The sequence below is a fragment of the Triticum aestivum genome, chromosome 6B (genome assembly GCF_018294505.1).
Source record: "Triticum aestivum cultivar Chinese Spring chromosome 6B, IWGSC CS RefSeq v2.1, whole genome shotgun sequence".
Lineage (NCBI taxonomy): Eukaryota > Viridiplantae > Streptophyta > Magnoliopsida > Poales > Poaceae > Triticum > Triticum aestivum.
The window spans coordinates 599299715-599321808 of record NC_057810.1 but is presented as its reverse complement, the minus strand read 5'-3'; positions in this window follow the sequence as shown (position 1 = coordinate 599321808).

Below are 22094 nucleotides of genomic sequence, written 5' to 3'. Positions count from 1 at the left end.
TGTTATGTTCTGGCCTTGTTATTATTCTGAACCGTTTTACAGCCCCGTTTCGCGTTTCGTGGCATGGCCATTGACACGTCTTATCAAAGCAGAGATCGTGTCCCCTTATCACGGGATTCTCATCAATGCGGGTTTGGGTAATCCAACCATGCCGTTCGCACATCTCCTTGGGAATAGGGAGGTTTAAGGCTTATGAGGAGGTGCTTGATATTCACTGCCTCTATAAGAGGACAAAGATCCATTTGTTCACCTCATGCCTTCTTCTTTCTCTGCCTTTTAGTCCCCCGTGCTCCAGCGCCCAAGTTCTAAACTTTCCCTTCGCCCCAACTTCTCCAGCAATGGACGGATCCGGCTTTTAGGGCAAGTGGATGGCCTCCTTCGTAACAAAGAAGAACATCCAGGATCTGCGTGAGGCGAGGTACTTGACAGCGGAGATTAAACACATGCTTCCAACCCCAGGGCAGGTCATCCCCACCCCGGAGCCTGGTGAGAGGGTGGTTTTTATCCCCCACTTCCTCCGAGGACTTGGGTTCGCCCTTCACCCCTTCATCCGAGGTCTCATGTACTACTACGGGCTGAATTTCCATGATCTGGCCCTGAATTCCTTCCTCCACATCTCGGCGTTTATCATCGTGTGTGAGGCATTCCTCCGCGTCCCTCCGCACTTCGGCTTATGGCTCAAGGTTTTTAATGTGAAGTCGAAGGTGGTTGAAGGCCAACACGCCGAGTGCGGCGGCGCCATTGTGAGCAAGCTCAACCATGTTACCTGGCCCAAAGGGAGGTTTGTGGATACTGTCAAGGTGTGGCAGTAGGAGTGGTTCTACATCACCGAACCCCGCGTCACCAAGTGGGTTGCTGCTCCCGCTTTTAGACCTGGACCTCCGCTGTGATACGTCTCCAGCGTATCTATAATTTATGAAGCATTCATGCTATATTATTATCTGTTTTTGGATGTTTATGGGCTTTATTATACACTTTTATATTATTTTTGGGACTAACCTATTAACCGGAGGCCCAACCCATATTGCTGTTTTCTTGCCTATTCGTGTTTCGAAGAAAAGGAATATCAAACGGAGTCCAACGGAATGAAACTTTTGGGAGCGTGATTTTTGGAACGAACATGATCCAGGAGACTTGGAGTTGAAGGCAAGGAAGCTTCGAGGTGGCCACGAGGGTGGGGGCGCCCCCCTACTGGGCGCGCCCTCCAATCTCGTGGGCCCCTCGAGGCTCCCCCGACCGACTTCTTTCGCCTATATATTCCCATATACCTTAAAAACATCGAAGAACACAATAGATCAGGAGTTCCATCGCTGCAAGCCTCTATAGCCACCAAAAACCAATCGGGACCCTGTTCCGGCACCCTGTCGGAGGGGGGGGGCTCCCTCATCGGTGGCCATCTTTATCATCCCGACTCTCTCCATGACGAGGAGGGAGTAATTCACCCTCGGGGCTGAGGGTATGTACAAGTAGCTATGTGTTTGATCTCTCTCTCTCTCTCTCTCTCTCTCGTGTTCTCTCTATGGCACGATCTTGATGTATCACGAGCCTTGCTATTATAGTTGGATCTTATAATGTTTCTCCCCATCTACTCTCTTGTGATGAATTGAGTTTTCCCTTTGAAGTTATCTTATCGGATTGAGTCTTTAATGATTTGAGAACACTTGACGTATGTCTTGTCGTGCGTATCTGTGGTGACAATGGGATATCACGTGATCCACTTGATGTATGTTTTGGTGATCAGCTTGCGGGTTCCGCCCATGAACCTATGCATAGGGGTTGGCACATGTAGGACCTTGAGAAGAGGTGTCTAGAGGGGGGGTGATTAGACACTAAGTACCAAAGTTGCAGTTTTTAGCTTCTTTAAGTTTAAGTGGAGTTTAGGCACAAGTTTAACATTCACAACATATAGCAAGCAAGCATGCAAAGAGTATATGAGCAGCGGAAAGTAAAGCATGCAACTTGCAAGAATGTAAAGGGAAGGGTTTTGGAGGATTCAAACGCAATTGGAGACACGGATGTTTTTGGTGTGGTTCCGATAGGTGGTGCTATCGTACATCCACGTTGATGGAGACTTCAACCCACGAAGGGTAACGGTTGCGCGAGTCCATGGAGGGCTCCACCCAAGAAGGGTCCACGAAGAAGCAACCTTGTCTATCCCACCATGGCCGTCGCCAATGAAGGACTTGCCTCACTAGCGTTAGATCTTCACGAAGTAGGCGATCTCCTTGCCCTTACAAACTCCTTGGTTCAACTCCACAATCTTGTCGGAGGCTCCCAAGTGACACCTAGCCAATCTAGGAGACACCACTCTCCAAGAAGTAACAAATGGTGCGTTGATGATGAACTCCTTGCTCTTGTGCTTCAAATGATAGTCTCCCCAACACTCAACTCTCTCTCATAGGATTTGGATCTGGTGGAAAGAAGATTTGAGTGGAAAGCAACTTGGGGAAGGCTAGAGATCAAGATTCATATGGTAGGAATGGAATATCTTGGCCTCAACACATGAGTAGGTAGTTCTTTCTCAGAACTGGTAAGTTGGAAGTGTAGGTTTGTTCTGATGGCTCTCTCCATGAATGAAGAGGAGGTGGAGGGGTATATATAGCCTCCACACAAAATCTAACTGTTACACACAATTTACCAATCTCGGTGGGACTGAATCAATAAACTCGGTAAGACCGATTCAGTAAACAATGTGACCGTTAGGATTTTCGGTGGGACCAAAATGCAACTCGGTAGGACCGATATGATTAGGGTTAGGGCATAACGTAATCTCGGTGAGACCGATTACACAAACTCGGTGAGACCGATTTTGGTAATTAGCTAACCAGAGAGTTGGTCAGGCAAACTCGGTGGGACCGATTACTCAAACTCGGTGGGACCGATTTTGGTAATAAGTTAACCAGAGAGTTTGCATTGTAATCTCGGTAGTACCGATTACACAAACTCAGTGAGACCGATTTTGGTAATGGACATACATAGAGATATTGCAATCCCATCTCGGTGAGACCGAGATCCCTATCGATGAGATCGATTTGCCTAGGGTTTGTGGCAATGGCTATGACATCTGAACTCGGCGGCGCCGGATAGAAAGAATCGGTATGGCCGAGTTTGACTTTAGGTTTAGGTCATATGTGTGGAAGTGGGAAAGTAGTTGAGGGTTTTGGAGCATATCACTAAGCACTGTGGAGCAAGAAACACATTAAGCAACACCTCATCCCTTCTTGATAGTATTGGCTTTTCCTATAGACTCAATGTGATCTTGGATCACTAAAATGTAAAATGAAGAGTCTTGAGCTTGAAGCTTGAGCCAATCCTTTGTCCTTAGCATCTGGAAGGAGTTCCCACATCCTTTAGTCCATGTCACTCCATTGTTGAACTTATCTGAAACATACTAGATAAAAGTGTTAGTCCAACAAGAGATATGTTGACATTAATTACCAAAACCACCTAGGGAGCACTTGTGCTTTCAATCTCCCCCTTTTTGGTAATTGATGACAACATACATCAAAGCTTTTAGATAAAGATATAGAGAATAGCAAGTAAAGCTTTGGAAAGACATGTAACAAACATAGGCTCCCCCTACATGTATGCAGTCATGTGAATATGGAATATAGAAGCATTTGAGAGCATAACCATGACAGAGTAGGCAATGTGTTACATGTATCTTGGCCATATGCATTAGAGCAAAGAATATTAAAGAAAATACCTTCATGCTCATGAGTCCTTCTTGCAAACAATATGTACATCAGCAAGAATTCCTCATACACATGAGTATGAAGCATATACTTACCTTGTAGTCTTGAGTTGGCTTAGGATGGAATGAACCTGCACAAACAAGGTTAGATAACACAGGTACATCTACTAGCCAAAGAAAACAGAAGAAACTACAAGAATACCAAGACTGGGATGCCATGTAGAGAGTGAGTACTAAGTACCACATTGGATTAGACATGTCCCCAAGAGTAAAGATATGCAATGAATTTAAATGATTTCTTTCCCTTAGATTTCTTGCTCCCCCTGAATCTAGCATGGGATACTGGGAGAAGATAGGGAACAGAAAATTAGAGATGAAAGATATAAATGAAGAGAGCTAATGCAAATAAGCATATATGAACATGTCTTTTCCCCTCAATAAGACATGTGGCATCTCTCCTCTTGAACACCAAGCATCTGGGATCCTTGAGAAGTACTTTCTACTTGAGTATTCTCTCCCCCTGGAGATCTCTTTATCCCCTTGAGGAAGTGATACTCTCTCTCCCTTTGGAAGTGATAAGCTTGTGCTCTCTCTCTCTCCCCCTTTGACATCAATTTCCAAGAAGGGTTTGATCCTTGAGTCACAGCACAAAGCATTTATAAAAATGCGATGCTTGTAGAGGACAAGATTCATTGAGTGGAGTTGGATCAGATGAAACACAGAATAAGTGGCAAGCTGTTTTTCCTGTGGTGAAATTGGTGGCACCGAGTGGTATGCTTCGGTTGTACCGAAAGGATTCGGTTGGACCAAAAACAACAAATCGGTGAAATCGAGTTCATCTCAAAGAAAGCACTTGTCACCTCAGCTCACTAGACTAGACGGATCACACAAAGATCTGCAAGGAATTAACTGAATGATATGCAATGAATTTGATGCAGAAAATGCAGAGCAAACAGAAAAGAAAGAAAGAAAGAAATCTAGATGAAGTTTTTTTAAAGAGGAAACAAATATGCATGAGACAAATGAAAAAACACAGAGAAGAACACAAGAGAACTTCATCTAGAGATGGTCGGCGACAAAGTCACCTATGTTAGAGTATATTGACTTAGGAGTCAAGTGAGATCACTTGATCATAGGTCATACTCATTGTTTAAGCTCAAAATGGGGTTACCATTTTTTGTTTAAGCATCTTGATGTATTCTCATCTTGTCGAGTTGCTTTAGCTCATGACTCGGAGTAAAGCTTCTCTAAGATGGAATGACATACCTTGGTTGGTGGTGTTGACCATGTAGTTGAACTTGTGTGGGTTGCTCAAGGTTGATGTAGCTCATCAAGAGTTGGGAGCACCACTTGGAATTTGAGTCCATCTACCTACATGGGTTAGTTCTTGCAAGGAAAAGCACTTGTGTATCCAAAAATGACAATCGTGAAGCTCAACATAGAATTTGTCAAAGGATATGTTTGAATGGTTTCGTGCTTCCTTGTCTTCAACCACCATAGTGTAGAGACTTGGTGATGTAGAGATTGCTCAAGATGTGAGTAGGTTTCAATCTCATGAAATTTGATTCAACCAAGTACCTACATGGGTTAGATAACATGCAAGATACAAACATATCCAAGACATAAGATTTTCTTCATAAGAGAAATATCAAGGATTAGTCATAAGCTCATGTCTTGCATGTATCCAATGGAGTTTCTACTCCAAGTTTGAAGCATCAATGATGTTCAATTCTCCTCTTAACCTACAAAACACTTTCTCATCAAGAGGTTTAGTAAATATATCCGCTAATTGCTTTTCGGTGCGAACATGCTTAAGGTCAATGTCACCCTTAGCAACATGATCTCGAATGAAATGATGACGAACTTCAATATGCTTAGTTCGAGAATGTTGTACGGGATTATGACCAATTTTGATAGCACTTTCATTGTCACAAAGCAATGGAACATGTTTCACATATATCCCATAATCTTTAAGAGTTTGGGTCATCCAAAGTAATTGAGCACAACATGAACCAGCGGTAATGTACTCCGCTTCGGCGGTAGATAAGGATACCGAGTTTTGTTTCTTGGAGGACCAAGACACAAGAGATTTACCAAGAAATTGACAAGTACCCGAAGTGGACTTTCTATCAACCTTGTCTCCGGCATAGTCCGAGTCGGAATAGCCAACAAGATTCAATGAGGCCCTCTTAGGATACCAAATGCCAAAATTTGGTGTATGAATTAAATATCTCACTATCCTTTTCACGGCCTTAAGATGACATTCTTTCGGAGCAGCTTGATATCGTGCACATATGCACACACTTAGCATGATATCGGGACGTGAAGCACATAGATATAACAATGAATCGATCATAGAGCGATAAACCTTTTGATCAACCGGTTCACCATGTTTGGTCAAGTCAAGATGTCCACTAGTAGGCATGGGTGTAGACATACCTTTGCATTCTTGCATATTAAACTTCTTGAACAAATCCTTAGTGTACTTTGTTTGAGAAACAAAAGCACCTTCCTTAGTTTGCTTGATTTGCAATCCAAGAAAGAATTTGAGTTCACGCATCATTGACATCTCAAACTTCTCCGACATTAACTTTCCAAACTTCTCACTAAAATGAGGGTTAGTTGATCCAAATATGATATCATCACCATAAATTTGGCATACAAATAATTCTCCATTAACCCTTTTAGTAAAGAGTGTGGAATCAATTTTCCCAATTTCAAATCCCTTTTCAAGAAGAAACTTAGTTAAGCATTTATACCAAGCTCTAGGGGCTTGTTTAAGACCATAAAGAGCTTTGCGAAGTTTGTAAACATGATTTGGTTTCTTAGGATTGACAAAGCCGGGAGGTTGCTTAACATAAACTTCCTCCTCTATTTCACCGTTTAGAAAAGCACTTTTAATGTCCATTTGGTACAAGGTGATATCATGGTGATTAGCATAGGCAAGTAAGATGCGAATGGAATCAAGTCTAGCAACGGGAGCATAAGTCTCACCATAGTCCATACCTTCGACTTGTGTGTAGCCTTGGGCGACGAGACGTGCTTTGTTGCGAACTACTTGTCCATCTTCATCTTGCTTGTTGCGAAACACCCATTTGGTACCGATGATGTTGTGGTTGTTGTCAGGCTTCTCAACCAATGTCCAAACTTGGTTTCTCTCAAAGTTGTGTAGCTCTTCATGCATAGCATTTATCCAATCCGGATCTTCCGATGCTTCTTCGACCTTCATAGGTTCAATGCTAGAGATGAAAGAATAGTTTTCACAAAAGTTAGCTAAACGAGTTTTAGAGCGAGTGATTCTCCCGGTTTGAATATCATTGTAGATTTGCTCGATGGGATGGTCTTTAGAAATTCTTGCTCGAACTCATGAAAGCTTTTGCTTGGGTCTCGGTTGAACATCTTCTTCATCTTGTTCTTCTTCTTATTCTTGATCTTCATCATTGTTGGCGTTGTCGTTCTCTTGTCGTGGTGGAGAAGGAGGTCGTTGACGTTCATCTTGATGCACTTCCTTGTTTTCTTCATCTTGGTGTGTCCCACTTGTGGATGCTTCCGTATCAACTCTTTGTTCACCTTGTCGTGAAGTATAAGCTTCCACTTGGACGGACGAGGTACTCTCCTTCACCTCTGTTGGACGAACCTTGCCAATAGACAAGTCTTGGATTGCTTCCGAAGGATCTTTGTCTCCTACATAAATTGGCAATTGCTCTACTTGCGAGCCGTTAGATTCATCAAACTTCACATCTACCGTCTCTTCAACCTTTCGAGTGAAATTGTTGTAGACACAATAGGTGTGAGAGTTTGAGCCATAACCTAGTAGGAAACCTTCATGAGACTTAGGAGCAAATTTAGAACGACGATGCTTATCAAGAATGTAGCACTTTGAGCCGAATACTCGAAAGTATCCAACTTGGGGTTTGTTACCGGTGAGGAGCTCGTATGCCGTCTTGCAGAGTAGCTTGTGAAGATACAAGCGATTTGTTGCATGACAAGCTGTCTCAACCGCTTCTGCCCAAAAGTGCTTCGGTGTCTTGTACTCATCAAGCATCGTTCTCGCCATTTCGATGAGCGTCCGGTTCTTCCTCTCAACAACTCCATTTTGTTGAGGTGTGTACGTAGCCGAGAACTCGTGTGAAATCCCTTCTTCGTCAAGAAAGGTGTCCACATTTGTGTTCTTGAACTCCGTTCCGTTGTCGCTGCAAACCTTCTTGATCTTTACTTCAAACTGATTTTGGGCCTTCCTAGCGAAGTTTTTGAAGATCTTTTGGACCTGCGATTTATCATCGAGAAATAACACCCACGTAAATCTTGAAAAATCATCAACTATAACTAGACCAAAAGAATTTCCACCGAGACTCTTGTAAGAGTTGGGACCGAAGAGATCCATGTGAAGTAGCTCAAGTGGCCTCCTTGTGGTCATAATGTTCTTCACGGGATGCCTTCCTCCAACCTGTTTACCTGCCTGACAATCACTGCAAAGTCTATCCTTATCAAATATGACATCGTTAACACCAAGGATATGATTCCCTTTAATAAGCTTGTCAAGGTTTCTCATGCCAACGTGACCTAGTCGTCTATGCCATAACCAACCTTTTGAGGATTTAGCAATGAAGCAAGTTTTAGGTTGAGCCTTTTTAGTGAAATCAACAATGTATAGATCACCTTTACGTATTCCGGTAAAGACCATTTTGTGATTGTCTCGATGAAACACTTGGCAATCTACTTCAGTAAATAGGACATTGAAACCGAAATCAGCAAGTCTAGATACTGAATGTAAGTTGTAGCCAAGAGATTCAACGAGCATGACATTTTGTATGGAGCTATCATGTGATATGGCCACCTTACCAAGGCCAACCACCTTACCCTTTGAGTTGTCACCGAAAGTGACATACTTTCGAGGACTATCATTATCAGCAAGCTCACGAAACATGTCTTTATCTCTGGTCATGTGATCGGTACATCCACTGTCAAGAACCCATTCCTTTCCTCCTGCCATATATCCCCGAAGATTTGCCATAAGACCAAAATGTCTCATTGCATCATCAAGATCAAAGTCATCATCATCATCCTCATCATAGTATCCATGTTCAACATTGTCATGTGGTGGATCAATTCCTAGTGAGAGTGATTCATTAGTATGAGTTTGACAATAATCTCCTCTATGAATTCTAGTAGCTTCAAAAATGATATCGCTAATAATTCCAACATTTCCTTTGGCACGCATAAGATTTGTAAGTTCAAATAGACGATCACCAAACATAGGATCACTAGTATTCATCTTACTCAAGGCAATAGACTTATGAAGAATTTCATCCAGATTTTTCAAAGAATAATCAGGAAATCGTTCCTCAAGAAATTTCCATATAGTGTAGGCACACTCAAGAGTAGGCAATTTTCCAACCAAGTTTCTAGGCAAGCCTCTAGTGATAAGATTAACAGTTCTAACATTCCTAATCATGTCAATAGACTCATCAAGGGTAGGATGCATAGGATCAACATAGGGTGCACAAGGACTAGCAATGTACTTGTTCAAATGATATTGATTGAAAATTACAGGCATCTCATTCTTCCACTCATGAAAATACTATCCATCAATAATAGGTACTCTATGTCTAAGACTCCCCAAAGTAGACTCATCCATCTTCCTCCAATGGTGATTAAACCAAAGCAATGGAGACCAATGCTCAGATACCACTTATAGGACCTTGAGAAGAGGTGTCTAGAGGGGGGGGTGATTAGACACTAAGTACCAAAGTTGCAGTTTTTAGCTTCTTTAAGTTTAAGTGGAGTTTAGGCACAAGTTTAACATTCACAACATATAGCAAGCAAGCATGCAAAGAGTATATGAGCAGCGGAAAGTAAAGCATGCAACTTGCAAGAATGTAAAGGGAAGGGTTTTGGAGGATTCAAACGCAATTGGAGACACGAATGTTTTTGGCGTGGTTCCGATAGGTGGTGCTATCGTACATCCACGTTGATGGAGACTTCAACCCATGAAGGGTAACGGTTGCACAAGTCCACGGAGGGCTCCACCCACGAAGGGTCCACGAAGAGGCAACCTTGTCTATCCCACCATGGCCGTCACCCACGAAGGACTTGCCTCACTAGCGGTAGATCTTCACGAAGTAGGCGATCTCCTTGCCCTTACAAACTCCTTGGTTCAACTCCACAATCTTGTCGGAGGCTCCCAAGTGACACCTAGCCAATCTAGGAGACACCACTCTCCAAGAAGTAACAAATGGTGCGTTGATGATGAACTCCTTGCTCTTGTGCTTCAAATGATAGTCTCCCCAACACTCAACTCTCTCTCATAGGATTTGGATCTGGTGGAAAGAAGAATTGAGTGGAAAGCAACTTGGGGAAGGCTAGAGATCAAGATTCATATGGTAGGAATGGAATATCTTGGCCTCAACACATGAGTAGGTAGTTCTTTCTCAGAACTGGTAAGTTGGAAGTGTAGGTTTTTTCTGATGGCTCTCTCCATGAATGAAGAGGAGGTGGAGGGGTATATATAGCCTCCACACAAAATCTAACCGTTACACACAATTTACCAATCTCAGTGGGACCGAATCAATAAACTCGGTCAGACCGATTCAGTAAACAATGTGACCGTTAGGATTTGTGGTGGGACCGAAATGCAACTTGGTAGGACCGATATGATTAGGGTTAGGGCATAACGTAATCTCGATGAGACTGATTACACAAACTCGGTGAGACCGATTTTGGTAATTAGCTAACCAGAGAGTTGGTCAGGCAAACTCGGTGGGACCGATTACTCAAACTCGATGGGACCGATTTTGGTAATAAGTTAACCAGAGAGTTTGCATTGTAATCTCGGTAGTACCGATTACACAAACTCGGTGAGACCGATTTTGGTAATGGACATACATAGAGAGATTGCAATCCCATCTCGGTGAGACCGAGATCCCTATCGGTGAGACCGATTTGCCTAGGGTTTGTGGCAATGGCTATGACATCTGAACTCGGTGGCACCGGATAGAAAGAATCGGTATGGCCGAGTTTGACTTTAGGTTTAGGTCATATGTGTGTAAGTGGGAAAGTAGTTGAGGGTTTTGGAGCATATCACTAAGCACTGTGGAGCAAGAAACTCATTAAGCAACACCTCATCCCTTCTTGATAGTATTGGCTTTTCCTATAGACTCAATGTGATCTTGGATCACTAAAATGTAAAATTAAGAGTCTTGATCTTGAAGCTTGAGCCAATCCTTCGTCCTTAGCATCTGGAAGGAGTTCCCACATCCTTTAGTCCATGCCACTACATTGTTGAACTTATCTGAAACATACTAGATAAAAGTGTTAGTACAACAAGAGATATGTTGACATTAATTACCAAAACCACCTAGGGAGCACTTGCGCTTTCAGCACACGTTTTCGTCTTGACTCTCCGCTAGAAACTTTGGGGCACTCTTTGAAGTACTTTGTGTGTTGGTTGAATAGATGAATCTGATATTGTGTGATGCATATCGTATAATCATGCCCACGGATACTTGAGGTGATAATGGAGTATCTAGGTGACATTAGGGTTTTGGTTGATTTGTGTCTTAAGGTGTTATTCTAGTATGAACTCTATGATAGATTGAGCGGAAAGAATAGCTTCATGTTATTTTACTACAGACTCTTGAATAGATAGAACAGAAAGGATAACTTTGAGGTGGTTTCGTACCCTACCATAATCTCTTTGTTTGTTCTCCGCTATTAGTGGCTTTGGAGTGACTCTTTGTTTCATGTTGAGGGATAGTTATATGATCCAATTATGTTATTATTGTTGAGAGAACTTGCACTAGTGAAAGTATGAACCCTATGCCTTGTTTCCTACCATTGCAATACCGTTTGTGCTCACTTTTATCATTAGTTACCTTGCTGTTTTTATATTTTTAGATTACAAAAACCTATAGCTACCACCCATATTGCACCTGTATCACCATCTCTTCGCCGAACTAGGGCACCTATACAATTTACCATTGTATTGGGTGTGTTGGGGACACAAGAAACTCTTTGTTATTTGGTTGCAGGGTTGTTTGAGAGAGACCATCTTCATCCTACATCTCCCACGGATTGATAAACCTTAGGTCATCCACTTGAGGGAAATTTGCTACTGTCCTACAAACCTATGCACTTGGAGGCCCAAGAAGAAGGTTGTGTAGTAGACATCACGCTGCGGCTCGCATCCTGGACCAACAAGGGTCTAGATTGTGGATCCCCTGACGAGGTGTCGACGCTGCAGAAGCGTATCAAGAGTATGATAAAAAAAGGACATCACCCTTGCTGATGTGATTTAGGTGATGCTCATCCGCCGAGCTCTCCCTTGCCAACGACGGCCTCTCAAAATGTGGGAGTTTAATCCGGAGGGGCCTCGAACTCTGCAGCGATTCTTTGGCACGACGCACAAAGGGATTTGGAAGCCGCTCTTTAAGAAGCACAAGACGTGGCCAAGGACGTTTGACGGCACCGGACTCGACTGCAACAATCCGCATCCCCAGTAAATACCATATTTCTGAACATTACTTAGCTTGTCAATCTTAGGGAGGAGTCCTGAAAATTCCATCTCCTAAATAGGACTGGATAAAGAAGGCAGAGCGGATTAAGTGTCCGACCCCGCTCCCCGAAAACCCAACCGAGCCTTTGGTAATGAAGATGCTGGTCCCAGCACCCTACCAGGCGCCGACAAAGAAGGACAAGAAGAAGAAGAGCAAGGAGGCCGAAGGTGGCCTCCTTCACGAAGAAACTTTGGGCGGCGTGTCCGGAGGAACCGAGGCTCCTTCCTCTCACGAAGGAGATGAGGACGAGGACGTGGAGGAGGAGGAGGAGGAGGATGAATAAGAGAACACTCCTCCCAAAGGGAAAAAGAGGGCGCCTCCGTAGATCCGGAGGAGGGGGCGTCCAAGAGGGGAAAGATATCCCTCTCGGATGATTCAAATTCGGGCACCAAAACTGTCCGCAAGCACCGCCCCCGAGCCAAGCCCCTTGCCAAACCGTAAGTACCTTAAGATGCCTTACATACATCTAATCCTTTTTTATAGATTATAAGAATAATATCAAATTTTGTGTTTCAGTCCAGCCCGTGACATCCCTCAAGAATCATCATCATCGGGGGATCTCTCTCCGGAGAAGATAGAGAGGGAGACGCCTCCACAAGCCTCCCCGCCTCCTAGGGCGAATGACACCGAGGTGTCATCCCAAAGGATTTCTCCGGGCTCCGGAAAAGTGCTCGAGGGGACCAAGACGGTGCCAGGGGATAACGCCTTGGCTGCCGAAAACATGGGGGCGCAACCCTCATGCAGACCGGCGACGGGGGTCCTGAATTATCCTTACCCCAGCCGGATACCGTTTCAGAGACACCAACGGCTTCGAAACCGAATCAACAGCCCCCTCCATGGGAGGGGGGACGGCTATTCCAGTGGCGACCCCTATTAATGCGGAGGCGCCGAACATGTTGATGGATGCTATGCAAAGTGCATCTGTCTTGGAGGAGCATCGTACCTTGATGGGTACGGTGGTTGAGAAGGATCAGTTCGCTAAGAGCGGACTGAATGAAGCCTTCACGAGCCTATTAACAAGCTTCGAGGTATGCGATGTAATGTCTTTAGCCGCTTTTCATATAAAAAATCTGCATGTATATTGATAGTAGCCCCTGAGACTCTGAGATTCTTTCCGTTCGATCTATCGTAGAGTTCGTACTAGAATAACACCTTAAGACACAAATCAACCAAAACCCTAATGTCACCTAGATACTCCAATGTCACCTCAAGTATCCGTGGGTATGATTATATGATATGCATCACACAATCTCAGATTCATCTATTCAACCAACACAAATAACTTCAAAGAGTGCCCCAAGTTTATACCAAAGAGTCAAGACGAAAACGTGTGCCAACCCCTATGCATAAGTTCACAAGGTCACTGGACCCGCAAGTTGATCACCAAAACATACATCAAGTAGATCACGTGAATATCCCATTATCACCATAGATAAGCACATGCAAGACATACATCAAGTGTTCTCAAATCCTTAAAGACTCAATCCGATAAGATAACTTCAAAGGGAAAACTCAATCCATTACAAGAGAGTAGAGGGGGAGAAACATCATAAGATCCAACTATAATAGCAAAGCTCGCGATACATCATGATCGTGACGAATCAAGAACACGAGAGAGAGAGAGACAGAGATCAAACACACAGCTACTTGTACATACCCTCAGCCCCGAGGGTGAACTACTCCCTCCTCGTCATGGAGAGCACCGGGATGATGAAGATGGCCACCGGTGATGGATCCCCCCTCTGGTAGGGTGCCGGAACAGGGTCCCGATTGTTTTTTCATGCCTCTGGAGGATTGCGATGGCGGAACTCCCGATCTAGGTTATTTTCTAGAGGTTTTCGTATTTATAGGAATTTTTGGCGTAGGTCTCACGTCAGGGGGATCTCCGAGCCGTCCACGAGATAGGGGGCGCGCCCCCCACCCTCGTGGGCAGACCGAGACTCTTCTGGCCTAATTCTTTTACTTTAGGGGCTTCTTTTGGTCCATAAAAAAACATCAAAAATTGGCACGTCAATTGGACTCCATTTGGTATTCCTTTTCTATAAAACTCAAAAACAAGGAAAAAACAGAAACTGGCACTGGCTCTAGGTTAATAGGTTAGTCCCAAAAATCATATAAAATAGCATATAAATGCATATAAAACATCCTAGATGGATAATATAATAGCATGGAACAATAAAAAATTATAGATACGTTGGAGACATATCAAGCATCCCCAAGCTTAATTCCTGCTCGTCCTCGAGTAGGTAAATGATAAAAACAGAATTTTTGATGTGGAATGCTACCTAAAATATTTATCCATGTAATTCTCTTTATTGTGGCAAGAATATTCAGATCCATAAGATTCAAAACAAAAGTTTAATATTGACATAAAAATAATAATACTTAAAGCATACCAACAAAGTAATCATGTTTCCTGAAAATAACATGGCCAAAGAAAGTTCATCCCTACAAAATCATATAGTTTGGCTATGCTCCATCTTCGTCACACAAAATTTTCAAATCATGCACAACCCCGGTTTCAGCCAAGCAATTGTTTCATACTTTAGAATTTTCAAACTTTTTCAACTTTCACGCAATACATGAGTGTGAGCCATGGACATAACACTATAGGTGGAATAGAGTGATGGTTGTGGAGAAGACAAAAAGAAGGAGATAGTCTCACATTAACTAGGCGTATCAATGAGCTATGGAGATGCCCATTAATAGATATCAATGTGAGTGAGTAGGGGTTGCCATGCAATAGATGCACTAGAGCTATAAATGTATGAAAGCTCAACAAAAGAAACTAAGTGGGTGTGCATCCAACTTGCTTGCTCATGAAGACCTAAACCATTTGAGGAAGCCCATCATTGGAATATACAAGCCAAGTTCTATAACAAAAATTCCCACTAATATATGAAAGTGACAAAATAAGAGACTCTCTATCATAAAGATCATGGTGCTACTTTGAAGCACAAGTTTGGAAAAAAAGATAGTAGCATTGTCCCATTTTTTTTATTTTTTCTGGCCCTTTCTTTTCTTTTTTTGTCCTTTCTCTTTTTTATTTGGCCTTTCCTTTTTTTCAAGGGATAATGCTCTAATAATGATGATCATCACACTTCTATTTATTTACAACTCATGGATTACAACTCGATACTAGAACAAAATATGACTCTATATGAGTGCCTCCAATGGTGTACCGGGATGGGCAATGAATCAAGAGTGACATGTATGAAAAATTATGCCTGGTGGCTTTGCCACAAATACGATGTCAACTACATGATCATGCAAGGAAATATGACAATGATGAAACGTGTCATAATAAATGAAATGGTGGAAAGTTGCATGGCAATATATCTCGGAATGGCTATGGAAATGCCATAATAGGTAGGTATTGTGGCTGTTTTGAGGAAGATATAAGGAGGTTTATGTGTGATAGAGTGTACCATATCATAGGGTTTGGATGCACCGAGGAAGTTTGCACCAACTCTCAAGGTGAGAAAGGGCAATGCACGGTACCGAGGAGGCTAGCAATGATGGAAAGGTGAGAGTACGTATAATCCATGGACTCAACATTAGTCATGAATAACTCACATACTTATTGCAAAAATCTACAAGTCATCAAAACCAAGCACTACACGCATGCTCCTAGGTGAAAGGTTGGTAGGAGTTAACCATCGTGTGATCCCGACCTCCACACAAAGGATGACAATCAAAGAAATACCTCATGCTTCAAATTTGTTACACAACGGTTACCATACATGCATGCTACGGGACTTGCAAACTCCAACACAAGTATTTCTCAAATTCACAATTACTCCACTAGCATGACTCTAATATCACCATCCTCATGTCTCAAAACAATCATAAAGAATCAAACTTCTCATAGTATTCAATGCACTTTATATGAAAGTTCTTATTATATCCTTCTTGGATGCCCATCATATTAGGACTAATTTTATAACCAAAGAAAATTATCATGCTGTTTAAGACTCTCAAAATAATATAAGTGAAGCATGAGAGTTCATCTATTTCTTCAAAATAAAACCACCACCGTGCTCTAAAAATATATAAGTGAAGCACTAGAGCAAATGACAAACTACTCCGAAAGATATAAGTGAAGATCAATGAGTAGTCGAATAATTGTGCAACTATGTGAAGACTCTCTAACATTTAAGAATTTCAGATCTTGGGATATTATTCAAACAACAATCAAAACAAAATAAAACAAAATGATGCTCCAAGCAAAACACATATCATGTGGTGAATAAAAATATAGCTCCAAGTAAAGTTACCGATGAATGAAGACGAAAGAGGGGATGCCATCCGGGGCTTCCCCAAGCTTAGGCTCTTGGTTGTCCTTGAATATTACCTTGGGGTGCCTTGGGAATCCCCAAGCTTAGGCTCTTGCCACTCCTTATTCCATAGTCCATCGAATCTTTACCCAAAACTTGAAAACTTCACAACACAAAACTTAACAGAAAACTCATAAGCTCCGTTAGTATAAGAAAATAAATCACCACTTAGGTACTGTTATGAACTCATTATAAATTCATATTGGTGTAATATCTACTGTATTCCAACTTCTCTATGGTTCATACCCTCCGATATTACTCATAGATTCATCAAAATAAGCAAACAACACATAGAAAACAGAATCTGTCAAAAACAGAACAGTCTGTAGTAATCTGTAACTCTCGAATACTTTTGTAACTCCAAAAATTCTTAAATAAATTGTTGAACGTGAGGAATTTGTCTATTAATCTTCTTCAAAAAGAATCAACTTAAAATCTCTCTTCTGTAAAAAATGACAGCTAATCTCGTGAGCGTAAAGTTTCTGCTTTTTACAGCAAGATCACATTAACTTTCAACCAAGTCTTCCCAAAGGTTCTACTTGGCACAAACACTAATTAAAACACAAAACCACATCTAAAAAGAGGCTAGATGAATTATTTATTACTAAACAGGTGCAATAAGCAAAGAACAAAAATAAAATTGGGTTGCCTCCAACAAGCGCTATCGTTTAACGCCCCTAGCTAGGAAGGATGATTTCAATGATGCTCACATAAAAGATAAGAATTGAAACATAACGGGAGCATCATGAAGAATATGACTAGAACATTTAAGTATAACCCACTTCCTATGCATAGGGATTTTGTGTGCAAACAATTTATGGGAACAAGGATCAATTAGCATAGGAAAGCAAAACAAGCATAACTTTAAGATTTTCAACACATAGAGAGGAAACTTAATATTATTGCAATTCCTACAACCATATATCCCTCCCTAATAAAAAATTTCAGTAGCATCATCAATTAATTCAACAATATAACCATCACATAAAGCATTATTTTCATGATCTACAAGCATAGAAAATTTACTACTGTCCACATAAGCAAAATTCTTCTCATTCGGAATAGTGGGAGTATCATAAGAAACTCGAATACTATAAATTGTTTCCACATTAAAAGAGTAATGTTCAGAAAAAGGGTAATCATAATCATGACAAGTTTTATAAATATAATAATCACTACTTTTTATAGCATAAATGTCATCACAATAATCATCATAAGTAGCAACTTTGTTCTCATCATAATCAATTGAAACCTCTTCCAAGATAGGGGAATCATCACTAAATAAAGTCATGACCTCTCCAAATACACTTTAATAATTGTCACAATAAGATTCAATACCATCCAAAATAGTGGGATCATTACTTCCTAAAGTTGACACTCTTCCAAACCCACTTTCATCAATATAATCATCATAAATAGGAGGCATGCTATCATCATAATAAATTTGCATATCAAAACTTGGGAGGTTAAAAATATCATCTTCATAAAACATAGCATCCCCAAGCTTGTGACAAACATTAATTGCAGCAAATAAGTTCTCAAACATGTCATTCTCATCAAACATAGCATCCCCAAGCTTGGGCCTTTTCATATCATAAGCATAATCACTCTCATCATTAATAGTATGGATAGCACCAATAGTATAGCAATTATCATCATCACAATGAGTAATAGGAGCAACATCATTTGGGAGGGATACCTTTTTACCTTTGCTTCTCCGTCTTTTCTTTTTCTTCTTCACATTATCTGTGGGTTTAATCCTCTTTTTGGAGCTCCTTATTAATGAGATAGGTTGAATAGAAGGCTCCTCCTCATTACCTGATTCATCATAAGAAATAATAGGAGGATATTGGGAAGTCTCTTCCCTTTCATTAGTATTCTCTTCATCTTCTATTTGTTTTCTTGTCTTTATGTAATTGGCAATATAAGGATTTTCAATGCAATTCACCACACAATACATATAAATTTCCTCTAGATCAAAATCAAGAACTTTATCAAGGGCAAATTCTAGAATATCCTTAGTCATACGTTTCATTTCTTCATAACCCAGAAGAAAACTAAGTTCATTATGATGCACAAGGGAAATCAAGTCATCACAATTTTTGGACACGATTTGATCATGAAACAATTTGCATTTGATATTTAAATGGCCACGTTCATTGCAAAGTTGATAAGGATGGCTAAGAAAATTTAAATTTTCAGCACAAATATCTAGCCTTTCTTGCAACCATTTAGTTTCTAAATACTTATGCCTCTTGCAAAATCTATCTTCCCTATTTGGTGTGTACTTGCAAACTCTATGCACTCCACAAAAGTTGACATGCTTATAAGAGACATTTTCATCATGACTAGTGCAATCATCATTAGTACTATGGATATTCAAAGATTTCATACTAACAACATTTCAATAATGCTCATCATTCAAAGATTTAGTGCCAAACATTTTATAGATTTCTTCTTCTAGCACTTGAGCACAATTTTCCTTTCCATCATTTTCACGAAAGATATTAAAAAGATGAAGCATATGAGGCACCCTCAATTCCATTTTTAATTTTCTTTTATAGACTAAACTAGTGATAAAACAAGAAACAAAAGATTCAGTTGCAAGATCTAAAGATGTACCTTCAAGCACTCACCTCCCCGACAACGGCACCAGAAAAGAGCTTAGTTGACGGGGTGTTAGTGCCGCTTACCTAGCCTCCCCCGGCAACGGCGCCAGAAAAGAGCTTGATGTCTACTATGCAACCTTCTTCTTGTAAACGTCGTTGGGCCTCCAAGTGCAGAGGTTTGTAGAACAGTAGCAAATTTCCCTTAAGTGGATGACCTAAGGTTTATCAATCCGTGGGAGGCGTAGGATGAAGATGGTCTCTCTCAAGCAACCCTGCAACCAAATAACAAAGAGTCTCTTGTGTCCCCAACACACCCAATACAATGGTAAATTGTATAGGTGCACTAGTTCGGCGAAGAGATGGTGATACAAGTGCAATATGGATGGTAGATATAGGTTTTTGTAATCTGAAAATATAAAAGCACCAAGGTAACTAATGATAAAAGTGAGCACAAACGGTATTGCAATGCTTCGAAACAAGGCCTAGGGTTCATACTTTCACTAGTGCAAGTTCTCTCAATGATAGTAACATAATTAGATCACATAACAATCCCTCAACATGCAACAAAGAGTCACTCCAAAGTCACTAATAGCGGAGAACAAATGAAGAGATTATTGTAGGGTACAAAACCACCTCAAAGTTATTCTTTCTATCTATCGTACTAGAATAACACCTTCAGACACAAATCAACCAAAACCCTAATGTCACCTAGATACTCCAGTGTCACCTCAAGTATCAGTGGGTATGATTATATGATATGCATCACACAATCTCAGATTCATCTATTCAACCAACACAAAGAACTTCAAAGAGTACCCAAAAGTTTCTACCGGAGAGACAAGACGCAAAGGTGTGCCAGCCCCTATGCATAAGTTCACTAAACCCGCAAGTTGATCACCAACAACGTTTTAGTCTTGACTCTCCCGTAGAAACTTGGGGCACTCTTTGAAGTACTTTGTGTTGGTTCAATAGATGAATCTGAGATTGTGTGATGCATATCGTATAATCATACCCACGGATACTTGACGTGACATTGGAGTATCTAGGTAACATTAGGTTTTTGGTTGATTTGTGTCCTAAGGTGTTATTCTAGTACGAACTCTAGGATAGATCGAACGGAAAGAATAGCTTCGTGTTATTTTACTACGGACTCTTGAATAGATAGAACAGAAAGGATAACTTTGAGGTTGTTTCGTACCCTACCATAATCTCTTTGTTTATTCTCTGCTATTAGTGGCTTAGGAGTGACTCTTTGTTGCATGTTGAGGGATAGTTATATGATCCACTTATGTTATTATTGTTGAGAGAACTTGCACTAGTGAAAGTATGAACCCTATGCCTTATTTCCTACCATTGCAATACCGTTTGTGCTCACTTTTATCATTAGTTACCTTGCTGCTTTTATATTTTCAGATTACAAAAACCTATATCTACCACCCATATTGCATCTGTATCACCATCTCTTTGCCGAACTAGGGCACCTATACAATTTACCATTGTATTGGGTGTATTGGGGACACAAGAGACTCTTTGTTATTTGGTTGCAGGGCTGTTTGAGAGAGTCCATCTTCATCCTACGCCTCCCACGGATTGATAAACCTTAGGTCATCCACTTGAGGAAAATTTGCTACTGTCCTACAAACCTCTGCACTTGGAGGCCCAACAACGTCTACAAGGAGAAGGTTGCGTAGTATACATCAAGCTCTTTTCTGGCACCGTTGCCGGTGAGGTGAGTGCTTGAAGGTATATCTTTAGATCTTGCAATCGAATCTTTTAGTTTCTTGTTTTATCACTAGTTTAGTCGATAAAATAAAACTACAAAAAATGGAATTGAGTTTGCCTCATACGCTTCATCTTTTTAATATCTTTCGTGAGAATGATTGAAAGGAAAATTGTGCTCAAGTGCTAGAAGAAGAAGTCTATAAAATGTTTGGCACTAAATCTTTGTATGATGAGCATGATTGTAATGTTGTTAGTATGAATCTATGAATATCCATGATGCTAATGATATGCAAAGCCACAAGCTTAGGGATGCTATGTTTGATGAAGATGATATTTTTTGTCCCCCAAGTTTTGATGAGAAAATATATTATGATGAAAGCATGCCTCCTATTTATGATGATTATTGTGATGACACATATGCCATAAAGAATAAACATAACCCTGAAACTTGTCATCATGATTTTAATTTTCAATTGGATTATGCTTCACATGATAGTTATTTTGTTGAGTTTGCTCCCACTACTATTGATGAGAATAAATTTGCTTATGTGGAGAGTAGTAAATTTTCTATGCATGTAGATCATGAAAAGAATGCTTTATGTGATGATTATATTGTTGAATTCATTCATGATGCTACTTAAAATTATTATGAGGGAGGAACATATTCTTGTAGGAATTGCAATAATATCAAGTTTCCTCTCTATGTGTTGAAAATTTTGAAGTTTGTTTTGCCTTCCTATGCTAGTTGATTATTGTTCCCATAAGTTGTTTGCTCAAAAAATCCCTATGCATAGGAAGTTGGTTAGAATTAAATGTGCTATTCATATTCTTCATCATGCTCTCTTTATGTTTCAATTCTTATCTTTTATGTGAAGCATCATTGAAATCATCATGCCTAGCTAGGGGCATTAAACGATAGCGCTTGTTGGGAGGCAACCCAATTTTACTTTCGTTCTTTGCCTTTTGCTTCTGTTTAGTAATAAATAATTCATATAGCCAATGTTTAGATGTGGTTTTATGTTTTAATTAGTGTTTGTGCCAAGTAGAACCTTTGGGAAGACTTGGGTGAAGTCTATGTGATCTTGCTGTAAAAACAGAAACTTTTGCGCTCACGAGATTAGCTGCCATTTTTTACTGCAGAGTGATTTTAGGTTTATTCTTTTTGAAGATGATTAAT